The sequence below is a fragment of the Antechinus flavipes genome, chromosome X (assembly GCF_016432865.1).
Source record: "Antechinus flavipes isolate AdamAnt ecotype Samford, QLD, Australia chromosome X, AdamAnt_v2, whole genome shotgun sequence".
Lineage (NCBI taxonomy): Eukaryota > Metazoa > Chordata > Mammalia > Dasyuromorphia > Dasyuridae > Antechinus > Antechinus flavipes.
In genome coordinates this window covers 6,599,128-6,604,581 of record NC_067404.1, presented here as the reverse complement: position 1 = coordinate 6,604,581, position 5,454 = coordinate 6,599,128, and positions in this window count along the sequence as shown.

The window sequence follows — 5,454 nt, the reverse complement described above, 5'->3', positions numbered from 1 at the left end:
GGAAGTGAACCCGGCACGTGTCGCTTTACATTCAGTCTCCTTATTCTTTTTCTGGCCGTGGACGGCGTTGCCGTTCCAAAGTCTGTCGGGATCGCTTCGGATCGCCGAACCGCCGAGAAGAGCCAAGCCTTCGGTGGCTGATGGTCCCCTTTTTGGCCGTTATCGTGCACGACGCGTTCCCGGTCCTGCTCGTTTCGCTCGGCATCGGTTCGAGTAAATCTTCTCAGGCCTTTCCGTGATAAGCTTGTTCATCGCTTTCTTAGAGCACTCCCATCCCATGACCCGCGCGTACCGCGGCTTGTTCGGCCATTCCCCAGCCGACGGCCACCCGCTCTTTCCGGTTTCCTGCCGCTGCTAAGAGGGCCGTGGCTCTTCGTTTCTAGGGGGGCCGGGTTGCGGGGGCAGGAGCTGCTGCTGGAAAGGATGGATACCCACACCTACTTACTAGGTTTTTGCTGACTCCACCCGCTACTTTAGAGAATTTCGGGGGGCCCTTTTCCCAGTGCCCGGCTGCTCTCTCCCCAAACCTAGGAACTAGGCCAGCCTCAGCCTGCTGTCCCAGTGGAGGGGCCTTGGATCGGTCAAATGGCATTTTAGTGGTGCCGGGGAGGAGAGGGGGTAGTGTACATCCCCCTTCCCTGGGGGCGCTGAGGAGAGACACAAAAGCCCCATTCAAGCCCTCAGCCTTGGGACTGGCACCGCACACCCAGCCTCAGGGCTCTCAGGGCCTAAGGTCCCGGTGGGGACGCTGCCCTGCACTTTGCTCTTTTTCCGCAGCAGCCCCCAAAGGCTCAAGCAGCAGCGGGATATGGTGGTAGGAGGGGCCGGTCTTAGCTTTTTCCCATCTCAGACTTTTCTGAGCTCAATTTTCTGGCTCTGCTGTAAGTGGGATGGCCCGAATCAAGCAGTCTGGGGCCGCCAGGTCCCTGCCTGGAGGGGAGGGCAAGGACGACAATGGTAACAGCTGCCACTTCAGGGTTCTGGAGACCAAAAGGCTTCTCCCCCTTCTGCTGAGCCCATTCCACAGAAAAGAGAAAAGCTCTGTCTTTTCGGCATATGACACGGGGAGGAGAGGGGGTGACCCACCAGAGGGCGGAGCGACAGTGGGCACAGGCCCTCCTCCTTCCTCCTGCCCGAGCCCCTCCACACGCCTGCCCTTCCCTCTCTATCTAGGCTTGGGGCTGCCTCTCCCCACCAACCCAGAGTGGGGGAAGCCACGGCAAAGGGGCGAAGGGGGGATGGCAAAGGCAGGAAAGATGCCCCCGAATAAGGCGGCAGAGACAAGGCCTTGGAGGCAGCCTCTGTCTGGGGCCGCTCTTGGGGCAGGGATCCCCGGCCCACCGGGACACTGACATCATGGGACTCTCGGGCCGGCGGCTACTCCCCTCCCCCAGCCCGGGTCTGGCCCCAGCCCGCGTTATGGTCCTCGGGGGAGGAAGGGAGTTCGCCGCCAGCTGGGGCTTCAGAAGAAAGACGGGGAGCGGGAAGCGGGACGCCCCCAGCCCCGCCGCTCCCCCTCGGCCCGCCCTCCCAAGGAGGCCGCGCTGGCCCAGCTCCTCGTTTCACACACTTCTGGACTCTCACGAGGGACGGGGCGGGTCAGAGGCGAGACTGGGCCCAGGCCGGCCTGCTGGGGAGCGGCGGGGCCAGTGGGGAGGGGGAGCTCTCTGAAGGCCCATTGTTCACGGGGGGCCCCGGGGCCCTTGGGGCCAGCTCTTCGGAGAGGCTCCAGACAGCCTCGGGGGCGAAGGCCCGGGCCGGGTAACAGAGGAGCCTTTTCCTGGCTGAGGAGGGTGACGGAGGGCCCTTCAAAAGGGACGGCCCCATCATTGGGGGGAGGGGAATGTGTGTGTGAGTGTGTGTATGTGTGATGGGGAGACAGAGAGGCAGAGACACACATCCAGGGACACAGAGAGAGACGGAGGGGGAGAGACAGAGACAGAGACAGAGACACACACACCCAGAGACAGAGAGAGACGGAGAGGGAGAGACAGAAACAGAGACACAGGGACAGACACACACACCCAGAGACAGAGACAGAGACATGTATCCAGAGACACAGAGAGAGACAGAGACACAGGGACAGAGACACACACACCCAGAGACAGACACTCAAACCTCCAGAGAGACAGATAGAGACTCACACTGAGAGACCCAGAGAAAGACACACACACACAAGCAGACATATACCAAAGACAGGTACCCCCCTCCACCCCCCCGAGACATACGGAGACGTTATACACTCCCAGAGAGACAGAGAGACAGGGACAGGCAGGCAGCCGGACACAGAAAGACCAGGGCACGGGAAACAAGTGGGCCGCCGAGCCCTTCTGTGACGGCCCCCCTTCCCAAGCTGTCTCCAAGGAGGTGAGCGGGAACAGAGGGAGAGAAAGCAGCTTTGTTCGTGCGCGGGCTGGCAGAAGCATGGAGGGGAAGGAAGGGCCAGGCCAGTCTCCGAGTGGCCCCATGGGCGGGCGGGCGTTCGGGAGTGAATGGCACAGTAGACTCGGGCCCGGGACCGAGAAGGCTCCTCTCCGGCAGACCCCCGCCCCGGGCAGGCTGGGGCCCGGCCTTGTTCCCGTGTGGCCTCAGGGAGGAGGTGGCTTTCGGAAAGTGAGAAAGAACCACGCAGCAGCTCCGGGAGTCTTTTCTCACCTCCACCCTTTCCTTTCCCACTCCTTCCACCCTCAGACTCCACACTAGCACGAGTTCCTTCCCAGTGATAACCACTCGCTCCCCTCCCCCTCTTCCCGGCCCCAGCACCCCGTTCCTCGGCCCTCTCCGTGGCCACCTACAGATTCTCCCTGCGTCTGTCCCTGAGCCACTGTGGAGGTCCATTTGAATCTCCCATTTTTCACCTCATCCGGAAGCTGGTGGCCATCATCTACCGAGCCGGCGATTCCAGAGTCATTGGCTGACTCAGTTTGCGCCCCGGCTCCTGCTCCCCTACGGAAGGGCTCCCTCACAGTCAGTCCCTGCAGCCCCCGGGGCCTCCATCTCCTCGTATTCTCTTTTCCACTCAGGCTTAATTTCCCCCAGAAACGGCTGGTCCTACCCCCCTCACCGCCACCCACAGGACGCCCATTTCACATTCGGGAATGAATCGGTGTTTTCTCCTTTCCACTTCCCCTCTGCATCGATCGTCCTCCCGATGCCCTTCGCTCTCTCCACCTCTCCTCTTTGACGGCCCTCGATCCCCAACTCGACCCTAACACCGTCCCTTCGGGGCCCCCGGCCTCTGTCCTCTTGCTAATCGTGACTCACCAAACCCTAACCTCGGATCGTTCCCACCACCTGTCACCCTAACTTATTTGTGGGCTGTTGAGAGCACTCGTGATGGTGGCTCTTCCGAACCTTTCCATCCCTTCTCAAACCTCCCCAAGCCTCTGGGCTGAGAGTCTTGCCTCACTGCACACACACACACACACACACACACACACACACACACACGGAGGCTATTAGTAGCCAGCTCCCTCATCAGATGCCCCCCCATCTCCTCCTCACCAAAGCAAGTGTGCCCAAGTGATCCCAGTCCATTCTCTGTTCTCGAGAAGTTAAGGGAATGAGCATTTACTACGTGCCAGGCACTGTGCTTGGTGCTGATTCTTTTATTTGATCCTCACAACCATGGGAAGTGGGAACTATCATCATTCCCATTTTACAGTTCAGAAAACTAGACCACGTTCTCTTCCCGGATCTTCCTCTCCAGACTTTCCTCCGCTTCTTCTCCTAGCTGATCCCCTCAGATCCAATGGTCAACGATCCTCCTCATACAGGCAATTTCCCGGCTCAGTCTCCTGAGCTCCAGTCTGGCATCGCCAGTTACCTCGTGGGCATCTCCAAGTCAGCATATCCAAAACAGAACTCTTTATCTTTCTCCCTCATACAGCCTCCTTTCCCGATACACCATCCTCCTCCTGGTCACCGTAATATTGAAATAGCATCACTGACTCCATTTTATCCCCCACAAGATTACCCACCTTCCCCAAAGTCCCCCAACGTAAAGAATGCTAGAAAACAACTCTTTTCCTTTTCTCCGCTGTGTCTCCTAATCGCCTACTTCAGCAAGAAACCAGGTGTCTTCACCCCTTCATCTCGTTTTTCCTTCCTTGCAAACTGGATATTAATTTGGCAAGTACCATTCGTGGGTCCTTGGCCGTGGAGAATCTCAGTGCGTTTGTTAGCAGTCGGCACGCACTGCTTAACTGTTGTCTGCATGATTCACGGTTCCTTTATTTCAATGTGATGTCACCTAGACTCGCAGACTCAGTGGCATCCCCAGCTCTCCGCCGGAACTCATCCCACACGTCCAATCTGCCGCCACGTCTTGTCGTTTCTGGGGCAGTCAGGTGGTTTCGTGCGCAGAGCAGCGGGCTGGGAATCGGGAAGCTTGTCTTCCTAACTTCCAGTCCAACCTGAAACACTTACTGGCTGTGTGGCCCATGGCAAGTCGTTTAACCCTGTTTGCTTAAATTTTTCATCTGTAAAGTGAAATGGAAATGGCATTCCAGTGTCTTTGCTAAGGAAATGCCGAACGGGGTCAAAGAGTTGAACGCGACTGGACAACTCGTCATATCGGCCTTCACTAAAGCTCTGAATACGTCTCCTCTCCGGCCATCGCCACTATCCTGGTGTGGGCTGCCATCTGATCCCCAGCCTACCAATCTACTGCTCCAACTGCTGATGGTTTCTCTTTCCATTCCAGTCCGACCTCCATTCAGCTGCCAGAGTGGTCCTCCTGAAGCGCAGGCCTGCCCTTTCCCCATCCCCTTCCCTCCTCAGTGGCTCCCCATCATCTCCAGGACCAACTACAAACCCTCAGCTTGGTTTCGCAAGCACACAAACTAGTCCTCTGCTACCTTTCCGGTCTTTCGGCGCTTGATCTCTGTCCCTAGGCTCCCAGCCAACTTCCTGATCTCTCACTGGCTGTAGCTTGGGCTTTCCCCAACCTCCTTGAAGATAGCCCACATCCTACCTCCTACAGTCCCCTGTCCCAACTGCTCGAGCCTTCCCTCAGGTTCCCTTTCTTACACAATCATCTACCTTACTTGTACAGCGAGTTTGACGCTGTCTCCATTCAAACATGAGCTTTTGAGGGCAAGGACTGTGTTTTTGCCATTCTTCGTATGCCCCGAGCACAGTATGGTATTTACAACTTTGTGAGTACTTTAAAAAAACTTTGTTGAGATGAGATGATTCAAACCATTTCCACTTGCTCAGGGATGAAGAGAGCCATCCACACCCAGAGAGAGGACTGTGGGAACAGTATGGACCACAACACAGCACTCTCTGTTGCCGCTTGCTTGCATTTTTTTTTGCATTTCATTTTGCTTTTTTTTTTTTTTTACTAGTTTGATTTTTCTTGTGCGAGACGATAAGTGCATAAATATGTATGCGTATATTAGATTTAACATATATTTCTACCATGTTTGACATTAAAAAGCTTTGTTGATT